The 17500-nt window shown below is 49.9% G+C and overlaps 1 long non-coding RNA gene across 2 annotated transcripts in view; it reads left to right on the top strand.

The window, feature by feature from the left end:
• Nucleotides 1-17500, top strand: part of LOC139757509 (uncharacterized) — a 270656-nt gene that overhangs the window by 61800 nt on the left and 191356 nt on the right. For both annotated transcript variants that reach the window (XR_011714646.1, XR_011714645.1), the window contains exon 3: nt 15-91. This is a non-coding gene — a long non-coding RNA (uncharacterized lncRNA). The remainder of the gene's footprint in view (nt 1-14; nt 92-17500) is intronic.

The raw sequence follows: 17500 nt of genomic DNA, 5'->3' as shown, positions 1-17500 counted from the left end.
TCTTCTTATTTCAGAGATGAATGATGTCCGTCCGTCTGTGTGTCTGTGTGTCTCTGCCATCTCTGCCCTCCCTCGTCATCCCATCGGCATAGTAAGTACAACAGTGATGGAGTCCATCTTAAGAGTTTGTAGTTAGGTATGTAAATGGCATCCGGATGTGCCTGTGTTCGTGTGTGTGTGTGTGTGTGTGTGTGTGTGTGTGTGTGTGTTCGTGTGTTTGTGTCAGTGTGTGTGTGTTTGTGTGTGTGTGTGTGTGTGCATGCATGTGTGTGTGTTTGTGTATGTGTGTGTGTGTGTGTGTGTGTGTGTGTGTGTGTGTGTGTGTGTGTGTGTGTGTGCATGCATGTGTGTGTGTTTGTGTATGTATGTGTGTGTGTGTGTATGTGTGTGTGTGTGTGTGTGTGTGTGTGTGTGTGTGTGTGTGTGTATGTGTGTGTGTGTGTGTGCATGCATGTGTGTGTGTTTGTGTATGTATGTGTGTGTGTGTGTGTATGTGTGTGTGTGTGTGTGTGTGTATGTGTGTGTGTATGTGTGTGTGTGTGTGTGTGTGTGTGTGTGTTAATTATCATTCCCTGGTCTAATCATAACAATTAATTGCTAATTATATCTTATTCAAGTTTAACTACCAGTTTGCCTAATTGTTCTAGGTAGAATTTCATTCGTTAGTTCACATGGTTTGGTCTAACAAACTGTTCTAATCACTTGGTTTGTTCTAACAAACTATCGTACGCTGGGACGCTGGGTATCGTACGCCAGGCGTTGAAGAGTACCGTGCGCGTGTGTTGGTCATCATCGTACATCGTCGTCGTCGTCGTCGTCGTCGTGTGTGTGGTGAGGTTGTCGTACCTGAGGGGGGGGGGGGAGAGTTAGCTGTGTTCGCGGGGTCCATGAGCGGCTCAGCTTAGTACAAGCTTGAGTGTGTGGGCATGCTCAAGTTAAGCTGGCGTAGGTGGCGAAGTTATCGTACGCATGCTCAAGTTAAGCTGGCGTAGGTGCCGAAGTTATCGTACACTTGCTTTAGAACGTTTCACAAGCTGGGGGTTGACATGGTGAACGTTTTGGCATTGTTACGTCACTTTAGAACGTTTCACAAGCTGGGGGTTGATATGGGAAACGTTTTGGCATTGTTACGTCGCTTTAGAACGTTTCACAGCTGGGGGTTGATATGGGAAACGTTTTGGCATTGTTACGTCACTTTAGAACGTTTCACAGCTGGGGGTTGACATGGGAAACGTTTTGGCATTGTTACGTCGCTTTAGAACGTTTCACAGCTGGGGGTTGATATGGGAAACATTTTGGTATTGTTACGTCACTTTCGAACGTTTCACAGCTGGGGATTGCGATTGGCCGGCCCCAAGCCAATGGTAAATATAAATTCACAAGGTGTTTATATATATATTTTTTTCCCCTTCCTCCGCAGCTGAACTACATACACATCTGTGCTGGGAGATGTCTGCTGTGTTATGGCTGGTGGTAGAAACGTATTAGGTGTATGACCATATACATTTTTGTGTCTTAGGTCCTGGTATAGGAATATGACTTTATATATATGTATATATACATTGCTGGGTAATGTTATAGCAATATGACTATATATATATATATATATATATATATATATATATATATATATATATATATATATATATATATATACATTGCTGGGTAATGTTATAGGAATATGACTCTATGTATAAACATTTATAAGTACTGTTGGCTCATTCGCTATAAACATTCTAGGAATGTACATCTATGTATAGCTTAGTCATTATAAACATTTTCTAGGAACTGATGAGCTCATCCGCTATAAACATTCCCAGAATATAGCTCTATAGATAGCGCACGCATCATAAACATTCCCAGGTCCACGCTCGCTTTTGGTTTAGCATACACATCATGCACACAGGACTCTCATGTAGGTTGCTATATACATTCCCTGCTATATACATTCCCAGATACTCTGTGAGCTACCTCGCTGTAGACGGCTACAGCGGTACAGTATAAATCGCCCCCCTTCCCCCCAACCCCTTCCCCCCTTCCCCCCTTCCCCCTTCCCCCATTCCCCCATCCCCCATCCCCATTCACCATTCCCCATCCCCCCCTTCCCCATCCCCCCTTCCCCTCATTAAAGAATAGGAGAAGGTCATAATGATCATAATTATTTGGATACACGTGTTGGTCATTTGAGGGAAAGGGAGGGGGGGCGGCGCGCGCCCCCCCGTACGCGGCGTCTACGCTGCGTACAGTTGCGTCAGTGTGCTTGGAGCAGTAGGCGCGCCCAGCGAGCGGGTAACCGCACAGGAAATGCCAAGTGCATCACAATATCCCCCCCCCCTCCATCATCATCCCCTCCTCCTCCTCCTCCTCCTCCTCCTCCTCCTCCTCCTCCTCCTCCTCCTCCTCTTCCCCCCTCCTCCTCTTCCCTCCCACCTACTCCTCCTCCTTCTACCCCCTCCCCCCCTCAGGTCAGACCTGTAGTGTATGGAGGAGTGTGCAAGCAAGCTAACGCTATATATATATATATATATATATATATATATATATATATATATATATATATATATATATTGGAAAGGATCACAATTTTGCGCGTGATCAAGTATATTCCTATGAGTCCACGGGGGGAGAAAATGAAACACGATAAGTTCCCAAGTGCACTTTCGTGTCATAATCACATCATCATCAGGGGAGACACAAGAGAGAAATATAAGTCAGTTCATTCTCCATCTCTGTCTGTCTGTCTGTCTCTCTCTCTCTCTCTCTCTCTCTCTCTCTCTCTCTCTCTCTCTCTCTCTCTCTCTCTCTCTCTCTCTCTCACAGTGCGCATGCTGGCCCGAATGCAAGGCTAGCTGTCTGCAGGACATGGCGTTGTAAATGGTAAATGATTTACAGGAACATCACCAAATGCCGTCTGTACGAAGCGTTGGGGACGGTAAATGATTTACAGAAACACCCCCAAATGCCGTCTTTCGCACGAAGCGTTGTCAATGGTAAATGATTTACAGGACCCGTTGTAACGCCTTCTGTACGAAGGGTTGTAAGTGGTAAATGATTTACAGGACCCGTTGTAACGCCTTCCGTACGAAGGGTTGTAAGTGGTAAATGATTTACATAAACACTCCAGTGCCTTCTGTACGAAGGGTTGTAAATGGTAAATGATTTACAGGACCCGTTGTAACGCCTTCTGTACGAAGGGTTGTAAATGGTAAATGATTTACAGGAACCCGTTGTAATGCCTTGTGGACGTCGTGCTGTAAACACGTAAGACACGCGCGTGTGGATGATGCATCCACACGCGCGTGTGGCCTCGAGTTCATCCGGTGGATGACAGTGTGGATGTCATGTCTCTGGGCTATGTGGATGATGCATCCACACCATGTGGCCTCGAGTTCATCCAGTGGATGACAGTGTGGATGACATGTCTCTGGGCTATGTGGATGATGCATCCACACGCGCGTGTGGCCTCGAGTTCATCCGGTGGATGACAGTGTGGATGACATGTCTCTGGGCTATGTGGATGATGCATCCACACGCGCGTGTGGCCTCGAGTTCATCCAGTGGATGACAGTGTGGATGACATGTCTCTGGGCTATGTGGATGATGCATCCACACGCGCGTGTGGCCTCGAGTTCATCCAGTGGATGACAGTGTGGATGACATGTCTATGGGCTAATGTGGAATGATGCATCCAATGTTGGTGGATGATGATGTGGATGAAGAGGATGTTTGGTCTTGTGGATGACTGATAACTGTGTATGTGTGTGTGTGTGTGTGTGTGTGTGTGTGTGTGGAGGGGGGGGGCGACACAGGCTGGAGGTTAAAGGTCAAACCCGAGCGGAGGTCGCGACGGGTTGAAAGGTCAGTGTGTGGTGTCAGGTTACCTCTGAGGGGAGGGGGGAAGGGGGTGGGAGGGGGGAAAGTGGGGGTGGAGGGGGGAAAGTGGGGGTGGGGGGGTGTTGATGCGTTTGTGTTGCGGGAGGAGGGGGTTGGGGGGTGATGGGGTATTGTGGGGGGGATGGGTGGTGGTGATGGTAGAGGGAGTGTTATGGGGAAGGGAGGGATGGAGGGAAGGGAGGGATGGAGGGAAGGGAGGGTTGACATTGGTGTCTGGAGGGGGGGTTGAGATGGAGGGAAGGGGAGGGGGAAGGGAGGGTTTTTGTTGTTGTTGAAGGGGGGGGGGGCGATTTCCAGCCACCAGCGACCCCCCCCCTCTCCCCCTCCCCCATTTTGCGCCCCCCTCCCTTCATTATGCGCCCCCCTCTCCCCCACCCATTACGCGCCCCCTCTCCCCCCACCCATTACGCGCCCCGCCCTCCCCCATCTCTCTCGCCTTTCTTGAACCATCGCAGACATGGGTCATATTACCTCCGTCTTATCTCTAAGAACAGGACGATAAAGATGATAAAAAATAAACCCTTCAAACAGTAGGATGAACTGATAACAGAAGAGGGGGGGACACCTCCTCGATCGCCCCCCCCTCGCTCGCACGCCCCCCCATTCCCCATTCTTAGAGTGGGACGGGGGTGCACACTGGCCCCCCCCCCCATACCTTCGATTGGTCTGCGTGGGGGAGCTGTGGTCCAGAGACGTGGTTCCTACTCACACGACGAAGAGATGATGGTGTTATACGCACCTGACGCCTCGCATACGCGCGTAATTGGGCGAAAATAGAAGTCTTTCGAGCGTAGAAAATGTCTGAAATTGAAAGGGGGATATTATGTCCAAAAAAAATGAAAGAAAAAGGTTTTGGGAGGTGTTTGATGATTCCAATTTCCCGTTCTCATGTCTCTCCAGTGGGGTTTCCATAGCCTCTTCAACACGTGGTGGCCACTGTGAACAGGAACTGCATCATACACACTCAACACTGCTGAAAAACGAAACAAAAACGGACACTGGAACAGAAAAAAAAAAAATCCCACTCTTGTTAACCGAGAAGTTCCTCAGTGGGCCACAGGTGGCACAACACCGCCACAAACATGGTTGGTCAGCCGGGGAAGCCGAGAAGTTCCTCAGTGGGCCACAGGTGGCACAACACCGCCACAGACATGGTTGGTCAGCTGGGGAAGCCGAGAGAAAAAGCAGGAGAGGCATTCCACCCTCCAGAGGTGATCGTTGTGGGGGACTGGTTGGATGGTGATCAGCCTCGTTATAGCCAAGGGTCGTTGACCGAGGGAAGGTCCCCAACTACGTGGCGCTCTCCAGCATCAGTAGATAAGAGATAGTAGATAGTAGAGTGGAGTGGCTTGGTGCTTTCTCAGCTCTGTATCATCATCTACCCATAGATGCCATACCTCTTATATATCTATCTATCTATCTATCTATCTATCTATATATATATATATATATATATATATATATATATATATATATATATATATATATATATATATATATATTTATACAATACATGACGTGTATTTAGATGATCGGTATTGGAATGGTCATAAGGAAAGTTAAATCAAGGTTACGAACGAGTTATGACTGACGTGGTTTGCCCCGTCATTCCGCCCCGCCCCGCCCCGCCCCCCCCTTTATCCTGCCCCATCTCAACCCCCCTCCCCTCCCAACCTCAAAAGACTCTCCCTCCCCCACCCCTCCAACTCCTTCCTCAAAAGCCCCCCCTCCCCCCTTATCTCCCCCCCCCCCGCCCCCTGCGAGGGTTCACCCACCACCCAAGGTAAGAGAGCGACTGAAGGTCCATTTTCTGTTGATTGAACACACCCCCCGCCTCCCCCTCCCCCCCATACCCTCTGAGCCACTCACAGAAAACGGAGGCGTAGCAGGGAACCCGCACGTTTGGCGCACGTTTTAAAGAACGCCACCAGAGGGGAAGAGGGGGGGTGAGGGGTGAGGGGGAAGGGGAAGAGTAGGTCGTGAGGATGCGACAGGAGGGAGGGAAGAAGGAGGGAGGGAGGAGGGATTCGAACCGATGATAGCTAATTCGTCTACCAAGATTGAAGTGGTCGTGGCATATGGCCTGATGTGTGTGTGTGTGTGAACGGTAGACTTCGATAATTATATATATATATATATATATATATATATATATATATATATATATATATATATATATATAAATAAGTCCTTTTATATAAAGACGGTTCCTCCATACACCCTCTCTCTCTCTCTCTCTCTCTCTCTCTCTCTCTCTCTCTCTCTCTCTCTCTCTCTCCACCCGCCCCATGGTTTAATTCAACCCGGGAAAACAAAAAAAAAACGGGATTGAAAATGATAGTCACCTTACAATAGTGGGTGACCGCCATTGTTAAACAAAAAAAAAAAAAAGAAAAAAAATGAAAAAAAAATATATATATAGTCTTAGAAGATTGGCGCTGCGGGAGGTTGTGTGTGAGGTTGTGAGGTTGTGTGTGAGGGTTGTAGTGTAGAAGAAGGGGAGATGGGGTTGGGGGGTTGGGGAGAAGTGTGTTGTGTGGTGTGTCACCCCCGTTTTCTACCTTGTTTTCTGTGTGGTAGAGGGGGAGTGACGGGGCGGGTGGGTTGTGTCCATTAGTGTTGTGTGTATGGACTGAAAAGCCAAGGGTGACCCTCCCATTGCTAAGGGTGGGAAATGGCGAATATATATGTATATATATATATATATATATATATATATATATATATATATATATATATATATATATATATATATATATATATATATATATATTAGCCCTCACCTTTTTCTAATGGTTCCTCTTTAGGAAGGGCGTGGCTTTTAGTCATGTGACTAATTATTAATATATTCTCCCCACCAACAACTTTGCAATGTCTTAAGTTACTTAAAAATATTTCAAATTAGTGTCAATATCGTCCGGATAAATACTGCCATTCGACACTCCGCTAGTCTCCCTGATGTTATTCCGGGAAATTTACTTTAGGATGCCATTAATCAGAACTATGTATATACATATATATTTTTCTTTAGGTTTGATTTAGATTTGAATGTCCAACTCTTGTTGTATATGAGTTCAAGTCTGAACGTAAATAGATTACGTTAAGCGACTCACTGGGCTTAATGATAGATTTAAAACTATCGGTGTATGTTTGAAATTGTGTATGTTTGTATGGTTTAATACAGTGTGTGTGTATGGTTTGATGCAGTGTATGTATGTGTGGTTTAATACAGTTTATGTTTGTATGGTTAATACACTATGTTTGTATGGTTTAAGACAGTGTATGTATGTATGGTTTAATACAGTGTATGTTTGTATGGTTTAATACACTATGTTTGTATGGTTTAATACACTATGTTTGTATGGTTTAATACAGTGTATGTATGTATGGTTTAATCCTGTTGGTGTGTGTTTAATTCTTTTTTGATACTGTTTGACGAGTGTTTTTTGTATAGTGGTGTTAACGCTGGTTTAATGGCTATGACGGGTTTAATGACGTCAACTGATGTTTGGTTCTGTGCTGGTCGTGTCGGTTTGGTTTAATGACTATGACGGATGTTTGGTTTAATGCCGTTGATGTCTGGTTTAGCGATGGCTTGTTATACCGTTAAAACGTTTGGTTTAATACTGACGAACGTTTGGTTTAATGCGACTGACGTATGTTTGGTTTAATGACGTCAGCGATTGTTTAGGTTAATGACGTCAACGACTGTTTGGGTTTAATGACGTCCACAGTTGTTTGGGTTTAATGACGTCAACAATTGTTTGGGTCTAATGACGTCAGCGATTATTTGGGTTTAATGACGTCAGCGAGTGTTTAGGTTGAATGACGTCAACGATTGTTTGGGTTGAATGACGTCAATGATTGTTTTGATCAAATGACGTCAACAATTGTTTGGGTTTAATGACGCGGCGAGTGGTTGGGTTTAATGACGTCAACGACTGGGTTTTTTGTTTTTTAAAACCCCGTCCGTCGACGTAACAATGTTGCGTCTGCTTCCGATGACGCATGTCTGGGGGTCGGCACTTCTGACGTACGACGGAATTAACATTACGACCACGTACGACATGTACGCACAGGGTACGCTCCCCCCCCCCCACACCTTACTGATCTTCAAGGATATATATATATATATATATATATAATATATATATATATATATATATATATATATATATATATATATATATACTTGCCACGTATTCCCTGCGTGTCGTAGAAGGCGACTAAAAGGGGAGGGAGCTGAGGGAGCGGGGGGGCTGGAAATCCTCCCCTCCTGTTTTCTTTCTAATTTTCCAAAGGAAGGAACAGAGAAGGGGGCCAAGTGAGGATATTCCCTCAAAGGCCCAGTCCTCTGTTCTTAACGCTACCTCGCTAACGCGGGAAATGGCGAATACGTATGAAAGAAAATATATATATATATATATATATATATATATATATATATATATATATATATAGATAGATAGATAGATAGATAGATAGGTATCGCCAGTGTTTACCGTTTTTTAACCCAGAGAGCAGAAGGCAACCCACAAAACAGTGTTGCCAAGCAACCGAGGTTAGACCTGGGTTCGCTGGTTGGCTGGGTGGGGGCAGCTAACGTATATATCGCTCTGTAGTGTCGTCCTGTTCGACGATAGACTCCCCAGTGGCGTTTAAAATAGATCTTTTTTTGGGGGGTATTTAAGTAGTTTTTTTTCGTTAGGCATTTTTTTTTTTTTTTGTTATAGGTGTATTGACTAGGGTCAAGGGGGTATCGCTGGGAATGCGTCATCGGTGGTGTATGGAGGTGAAGGGGGAAGGGGTGAGGGAGGGAGGGGAACCTGGACGGAGCCAGCCAGCCAGCCAGCGCGCGCGCGCGCGCTTTTAAACGAAGGTCGTGGTGGTCGTGGGCCACAGTGTGGAGGGATATTTTTATTTGTGGCTATTTCTGGGGCGCAAGGTGGTAGTTGGGGGGGGGTGGAGGGGAGGGGGGTAAGATGGGGAGGTGTGGAGAGGAGGGGGGAAGATGGGGGTGTGGAGGGGAGGGGGAAAGATGGTGGGTGGAGGGGTGGGAGGAAGATGGAGGGGAGGGAGGGGGGAGATGGTGGGTGTGGAGGGGAGGGGGAAGATGGGGGTGTGGAGGGGAGGGGGAAGATGGGGGGTGTGGAGGGGAGGGGGAAGATGGGGTGGTTGGGAGGGGAGGGGGAAGATGGGGTGGTTGGGAGGGGGGAAGATGGGGGGTGTGGAGGGGAGGGGGAAGATGGGGTGGTTGGGAGGGGGATGATGGGGGGTGTGGAGGGGAGGGGAAGATGGGGAGGTGTGGAGGGGAGGGGGAAGATGGGGAGGTGTGGAGGGGAGGGGGAAGATGGGAGGTGTGGAGGGGAGGGGGAGGGGGAAGATGGGGTGGTTGGGAGGGGGAAGATGGGGGGTGGAGGGGTGGGGGAAGATGGGGGAGGCGGGGGGGAACTGACGTTGTATTGTTGGGCGGACACTGACTGGGGGAGGGGGGAGCCGTACATGGGGAGGGGGAGGCTGTGTTGAAGTGGGAGGGGAGGAGGGGAAGGTGCAGGGGAAAGGGGGAGGGGGGCAGAAGTGAGGCTTGCTCTTAGTTATAGCTCAAAGAACTTTGTTTGTTTGTTTGTTTCTTTGTGTGTGTGCTTTTTGAAGGGAAGATTTTTTTTGTTTTGTTTTGTTTTGTGTTTGTTCAAGCCTGTTCAAGATATATTTTTTTTCTTTGTTGCTCTTTGGGATGTCTTGAGTGTTCTTATTGTTTACAAGTCACGAAAGGCAATTATTTTGTATTTCTGTTCATATTTTTCCAAAGAAGTTGTTTGGAAAAGTCGTTTAAAGAAAACGCGTTTTTTCAGAGTTGATTAAAGAGAACGCGTGTTTTGAGAGTCGTTTAAAGAAAATGTCCTTCCCGTAGTCATTTAAAGAAAATGGCCTTCACAGAGTCGTTTAAAGAAAATGTTCTTTCCAGAGTCATTTAAAGAAAATGCCCTTCCCAGAGTCATTTAAAGAAAATGCGTTTATTCAGAGACGTTTAAAGTAGATGTGTTTTTACACGCTCATTTAAAATAAATTTATTCATTCAGAGACGTTTAAAATAACTGTGTATTCAGACGCGTTTAAAATAAATGTGTTTATACATGGTTGTTTACATGTGTTTATTCAGAGACATTTAAAGTAAATGCGTTTATTGAAAGACGTTTAAAGAAAATGTGTTTATTTAGAGTCGCTTCAACTTAAACCTTTCTTTTTTTGTATTCAAATTCTTTTAAACTGAATGCGTTTATACCACGACGTTTAAACGAAATGCTTATTTATTTCGTAATTAAAAGTAAACATGGCTTTTCTTCGGTATTGCCAGATGTTGGTATACACACACACACACACACACACACAGTGTGGACAGACTGTGTGGTTTTTGGCGATGGTTTACGCCATTGTGATGGCCTATGGCGAACGAGGCGCCCCCAGTGGTTAAGGGGAAAGAATGGTTAGGTATATAGTGGAACCCTGTGCTTGTGTTTGAGTGTGAGAATATATTTCTTAGCCATGTTGATTGGCGTGAGGTGTGGTGGTGGTGGTGGAGGCAGCGAGGTGGAGACACAGTGGTCGTTTTCTGTGTCCCGGAGTGTATTGTTATCTTTGTTCTCTGTACTGTTCTCTACAGTGTTCTCTAGTAGATAACCTGGTCATAGACTGTCAGGTCTTGTGTTATCTGTCCTTCCCCATGTTGTACTGTCCTCCAGCAGTGTGTGTGTGTGTGTGTGTGTGTGTGTGTGTGTGTGTGTCTGTGTGTGTGTGTGTGTGTGTGTGTGTGTGTTAATGAACAAGACGTTTGATTAGTGCTCTCCCTGGGAGGGCACCCCCCCCCTCTCTCTCTCTCTCTCTCTCTCTCTCTCTCTCTCTCTCTCTCTCTCTCTCTCTCCGTGTCAAAATAGAGCTGAGGGAGGGGAGGGGGGAGGGGAATGGGGAGGGGGAGGGGGGGGTTATTACCTCAGGGAGGTATATATATATATGTGTGTGTGTGTGTGTGTGTGTGTATGTATGTATGTGTGTATATATAGATCCCTGTGGTACACTCAGACCCACGTGAGGGGGGGCGGCGGGGGGGTGGGGATAGGGGAGCCTCCTCTGCTGCTGCGAAGGGGGGAGGAGGAGACTGCCTCTCCCCTCCCCCCCTCCCCCTTCCCACCCTCCTCCACCAGCTGAAGGTTGCCGTTGGTGACAATGGTGGTGATGGTGGTGGTGGTGATGGTGGAGGTGGAGGTGGTGATGGTGGTGGTGATGGTGGAGGTGGAGGTGGTGATGGTGGAGGTGGAGGTGGTGATGGTGGAGGTGGTGGTGATGGTGGAGGTAGTGATGGTGGAGGTGGTGATGGTGTAGGTGGAGGTGTTGGTGATAGTGGAGGTGGTGGTGATGGTGGTGGTGGTGGTGGTGGTGGTGATGGTGGAGGTGGTGGTGATGGTGGTGGTGGTGGTGGTGATGGTGGAGGTGGTGATGGTGGAGGTGGTGGTGATGGTGGTGGTAGTGATGGTGGAGGTAGTGATGGTGGAGGTGGTGATGGTGTAGGTGGAGGTGTTGGTGATATTGGAGGTGGTGGTGATGGTGGTGGTGATGGTGGTGGTGGTGATGGTGGAGGTGGTGGTGATGGTGGAGATGGTGATGGTGGAGGTGGTGGTGATGGTGGAGATGGTGATGGTGAAGGTTGTGGTGATGGTGGTGGTGGTGATGGTGGAGGTAGTGATGGTGGAGGTGGTGATGGTGTAGGTGGAGGTGGTGGTGTAGGTGGAGGTGGTGGTGATGGTGGAGGTGGTGGTGATGGTGGTGGTGATGGTGGAGGTGGAGGTAGTGGTGGTGATGGTGATGGTGAAGGTTGTGGTGGTAGTGGTGGTGGAGGCAGGTGGAGTGTGAAGGCTGCCACATCAGGTGGATGATAATGTGTGACGCCAGAGCGAGGGGAGGGGAGGTGGTGTGCGGGGTGGGGGGGGGAGAGACAAGGTTGTGACGGCAGAGGGAGGAAGGGGCGAGGGGGGGAGGGAGGGGAAGGGGTAGGGGGGCAAGGTTGTGACGCAAGAGTAGAGGTGAGGGGAGGAGGAGGGGGGTAGGGGGCAAGGTTGTGACGCAAGAGTAGAGGTGAGGGGAGGAGGAGGGGGGGTAGGGGGCAAGGTTGTGACGCAAGAGTAGAGGTGAGGGGAGGAGGAGGGGGGGTAGGGGGCAAGGTTGTGACGCAAGAGTAGAGGTGAGGGGAGGAGGAGGGGGGGTAGGGGGCAAGGTTGTGACGCAAGAGTAGAGGTGAGGGGAGGAGGAGGAGGGGGCAAAGTTGTGACGTAAGAGAGGGATGGGGGTGAGGAGGGGGGGACAAGGTTGTGACGCAAGAGAGAGAGGAGGGGAGCAGGGGGGGCGGCAAGGTTGTGACGCAAGAGGGAGAGGAGGGGGGCAGGGGGGGCGGCAAGGTTGTGACGCAAGAGGGAGAGGAGGGGGGGCAGGGGGCGCGGCAAGGTTGTGACGCAAGAGGGAGAGGAGGGGGGGCAGGGTGGGGGGGGGCGACAAGGTTGTGACACCTCTGTCGTTTGACGTCATTGTTGTTGTTGTTGTTGTTGTTGGATATGCAGAGGTTGTGAGGTGGTCGAAGGTTGTGATGAATTACCCACCTGTGTCTGGCGCTCTCGACCTTGCCTGCTGTAACGTGGTGACGTCACCTGCTGTAACGTGTTGACGTCACCTGCTGTAACGTGTTGACGTCACCTGTTGTAACGTGTTGATATCACCTGCTGTAACGTGTTGACGTCACCTGTTGTAACGTGTTGATATCACCTGCTGTAACGTGGCGACGTCACCTGCTGTAACGTGGTGACGTCACCTGTAAGGAGGGGATGTAGGCTTCACCACTGGTGTCAGGAGGGGATGTAGGCTTCACCACTGGTGTCAGGAGGGGATGTAGGCTCCACCACTGGTGTCAGGAGGGGATGTAGGCTCCACCACTGGTGTCAGGAGGGGATGTAGGCTTCACCACTGGTGTCAGGAGGGGATGTAGGCTCCACCACTGGTGTCAGGAGGGGATGTAGGCTCCACCACTGGTGTCAGGAGGGGATGTAGGCTTCACCACTGGTGTCAGGAGGGGATGTAGGCTTCACCACTGGTGTCAGGAGGGGATGTAGGCTCCACCACTGTGTCAGGAGGGGATGTAGGCTCCACCACTGGTTGTCAGGGGGGGATGTAGGCTCCACACTGGTGTCAGGAGGGGATGTAGGCTCCACCACTGGTGTCAGGAGGGGATGTAGGCTTCACCACTGGTGTCAGGAGGGGATGTAGCTCCACCATGGGTCAGAGGGATGTAGGCTTCACCATGGTGTCAGGAGGGATGTAGGCTCACCACTGGTGTCAGGAGGGGATGTAGGCTTCACACAGGTGTCAGGAGGGGATGTAGGCTCCACCACTGGTGTCAGGAGGGGATGTAGGCTCCACCACTGGTGTCAGGAGGGGATGTAGGCTTCACCACTGGTGTCAGGAGGGGATGTAGGCTCCACCACTGGTGTCAGGAGGGGATGTAGGCTTCACCACTGGTGTCAGGAGGGGATGTAGGCTTCACCACTGGTGTCAGGAGGGGATGTAGGCTTCACCACTGGTGTCAGGAGGGGATGTAGGCTCCACCACTGGTGTCAGGAGGGGATGTAGGCTTCACCACTGGTGTCAGGAGGGGATGTAGGCTTCACCACTGGTGTCAGGAGGGGATGTAGGCTCCACCACTGGTGTCAGGAGGGGATGTAGGCTCCACCACTGGTGTCAGGAGGGGATGTAGGCTCCACCACTGGTGTCAGGAGGTTGCACAGCTGGTGTCAGCGGGCTGTAGATTTTCCCAGTGGGTGTCAGTAGACCATAACAGAATTGTGTCAGTGTCGTCAGGAGGCTACAGACATCACCAGTGGTGTCAGCTTGGGAGACGAGTCTGTCTGTGCATCATTGTTGGTAGCCTGTCTGTGCATCATTGGTGGTAGTCTGTCTATGCATCACTGGTGGTAGACTGTCTGTGCATCACTGGTGGTAGTCTGTCTGTGCATCACTGGTGGTAGACTGTCTGTGCATCACTGGTGGTAGACTGTGCATCACTGGTGGTAGTCTGTCTGTGCATCACTGGTGGTAGACTGTGCATCACTGGTGGTAGTCTGTCTGTGCATCATTGGTGGTAGTCTGTCTGTGCATCACTGGTGGTAGACTGTCTGTGCATCACTGGTGGTAGTCTGTCTGTGCATCACTGGTGGTAGACTGTCTGTGCATCACTGGTGGTAGACTGTGCATCACTGGTGGTAGACTGTCTGTGCATCACTGGTGGTAGTCTGTCTGTGCATCACTGGTGGTAGACTGTGCATCACTGATGGTAGTCTGTCTGTGCATCACTGGTGGTAGACTGTGCATCACTGGTGGTAGACTGTCTGTGCATCACTGGTGGTAGACTGTCTGTGCATCACTGGTGGTAGACTGTCTGTGCATCACTGGTGGTAGTCTGTCTGTGCATCACTGGTGGTAGACTGTGCATCACTGGTGGTAGTCTGTCTGTGCATCACTGGTGGTAGTCTGTCTGTGCATCACTGGTGGTAGACTGTCTGTGCATCACTGGTGGTAGACTGTGCATCACTGGTGGTAGATTGTCTGTGCATCACTGGTGGTAGTCGGTCTGTGCTTCACTGGTGGTAGTCTGTCTGTGCTTCACTGGTGGTAGTCTGTCTGTGCATCACTCTGTAACGACCCCACTGATACAGTACCTCTTTAACGACCACACTGATACAGTGCCTCTGTAACGACCCCAGTGATACAGTACCTCTGTAACGACCCCAGTGATACAGTGCCTCTGTAACGACCCCAGTGATACAGTGCCTCTGTAACGACCCCAGTGATACATTGCCTATGTAACGACCCCAGTGATACAGTGCCTCTGTAACGACCCCAGTGATACAGTACCTCTGTAACGACCCCAGTGATACAGTACCTCTGTAACGACCCCAGTGATACAGTGCCTCTGTAACGACCCCAGTGATACAGTGCCTCTGTAACGACCCCAGTGATACATTGCCTATGTAACGACCCCAGTGATACATTGCCTATGTAACGACCCCAGTGATACAGTGCCTCTGTAACGACCCCAGTGATACAGTACCTCTGTAACGACCCCAGTGATACAGTACCTCTGTAACGACCCCAGTGATACAGTACCTCTGTAACGACCCCAGTGATACATTGCCTATGTAACGACCCCAGTGATACAGTGCCTCTGTAACGACCCCAGTGATACAGTACCTCTGTAACGACCCCAGTGATACAGTACCTCTGTAACGACCCCAGTGATACAGTAATCAACCACTGTAATCACTAGAGGGGTACGATGTGAGTGGTCCAGTGGATGGCTGAGTCACGGGACGATGACGCTGCATCTTTGGTGATGAGTGAGTCTACGTGACTCATCGCGGTGAGTCAGTAGAACACGTGGCATCTTGGGTGATGAGTGAGTCTACGTGACTCATCGCGGTGAGTCAGTAGAACACGTGGCATCTCTGGTGATGAGTGAGTCTACGTTACTCATCGCGGGTAGAGGGGAAGAAGGAGGGAAAGGGGAAGGGGGATGGGGAAAGGGGTGGGTGGGTGGGGGGGGGGGGGGTAGCAGCGAGAGCGCGCGCCAAGAACTGTATTTTTCGCGCGCTGGGATCAGCTGATTTCCCTGGGTCATTTTCGCGGTTTTTTTTCATATTTTTTCATCTCTCTCTCTCTCTCTCTCTCTCTCTCTCTCTCTCTCTCTCTCTCTCTCTCTCTCTCTCTCTCTCTCTCTCTTCCCCGAAGGGTGTTTTAGGATACAGAATGCATTGAAGGCCATTACAGTATACGACAGACCATGAAGGAGGTTACAGAATACAGCAGACCATGAAGGGTAGCTACAGAATACAGCAGACCGTGAGGGGCAGTTACAGAATACAGCAGACCATGAGGGGTAGTTACAGAATACAGCAGACCATGAGGGGTAGTTACAGAATACAGTGATACATCTACCCCATGACCAGAGCTCTGGCACCCCCCCCCTCAACCCCACCCAACCCCACCCCCCCTACGACGACACTGGGCCCTAAGCAAAGGTCATATAACCCCCCCTTCTCTCTCTCTCTCTCTCTCTCTCTCTCTCTCTCTCTCTCTCTCTCTCTCTCTCTCTCTCTCTCTCTCTCTACCCCCCTTTAACCCCTAGCCACCACCACCACCTCCCACTTCCCCCTCTCTCCCACCCCAGTCCACCCACCCACCACAACCACAACCTCCTACACCCCCCTACACACCCCTCTCTCTCTCTCTCTCTCCCCCTCACTCCCAACCCCACACACCCCACAACCCCTCATCCCATTTACCGCCCCCCACCACCTCCCTCCCCCCCTCCCTGGACTGGGTGGGAGGGGGGAGGGAGGTGGTGGGGGGCGGTAAATGGGATGAGGGGTTGTGGGTGTGTGGGGTTCGTGGGTGTGTGGGGTTGTGGGTGTGTGGGGTTGTGGGTGTGTGGGGTTGGGGGTTTAAGCGCCTGGCCTCCCCCCCCCCCTCCCTGACATGACAAACAATTACCCTGAAGCCTTGGCGTGACGTTTGTGTCTAAGAATAGAAGATGGGAAGATGGTGGTGGGGGGGGGGTCGCAAGCACTATACTAGGACCCCTCTCCTCCCCTCCCCTCTCCTCCCCTCTCCTCCCCTCCCCTCCCCTCTCATCTCCTCCCCTCCCCTCTCCTCCCCTCCCCGCCCGCCCCTCCCCTCCCCTCTCCTCCCCTTTCCCTCCCCTCTCCTCCCTCCCCTCCCTCCCCCTCCCCTTCCCGCCCGCCCGCCCGCGCGCCCGCCCCGCCCCTCACTAACTCCCCCCCCCCCCCCCTCCCCGTGTGGACGGGAGTAGTGTGGTAGTAGTGGTAGTGGTGGTGGTGGTTGTGGTAGTTGTGGTAGTAGTAACGATAATAATAATAATGATAATGATAATGATGATAATAATAATAATAATAATAATAATGATAATAATAATAATAATAATAATAATAATAATAATAATAATAATAATAATAATAATAATTATGATAATAATGATTATGATAATAATGATTTTGATAATGATAATAGTAGTAATGATAATAATAACAACAATAACCTTGATAATGATATTAATAGTAATAAAACAGCCCTCAAACAAATATTATAGTCTGTGTGATATTATTAATGGTTGGGATGGGTCTGTACCAGCTGGGATAGGTCTGTACCAGCTAGGATAGGTCTGTACCAGCTGGGATGGGTCTGTGCCAGCTGGGACGGGTCTGTTCTTGTAGCGGTCTGCACCAGCTGGGATGGGATGGGGTCTCTACCAGCTGGGATGGGATGGGTTTGTACCAGCTGGGATGGATGGATAGATGGTCTCTGTGTGGGTTCTGGTGGTGGCGTGAACTGCAACCCAGGGGACGAGGGATCTCCTACCCTAGTGTGTCAGGAGATGTGACGGTGGCGGGCGGGGTGGTTGGATGGATGGATGGTTGGTGGATCAGTAGTAGCTTCCCCCCCCCTTTCCCCTTCCCCCCCCCTGTTGGATGAAGACCAAAGTGTGGTTGGTGGG

Source organism: Panulirus ornatus, chromosome 27, assembly GCF_036320965.1.
Source record: "Panulirus ornatus isolate Po-2019 chromosome 27, ASM3632096v1, whole genome shotgun sequence".
NCBI classification, from domain to species: Eukaryota; Metazoa; Arthropoda; class Malacostraca; order Decapoda; family Palinuridae; genus Panulirus; species Panulirus ornatus.
Note: the sequence above shows the minus strand (reverse complement) of the source record. Positions and strands in the feature narration are given on the sequence as shown.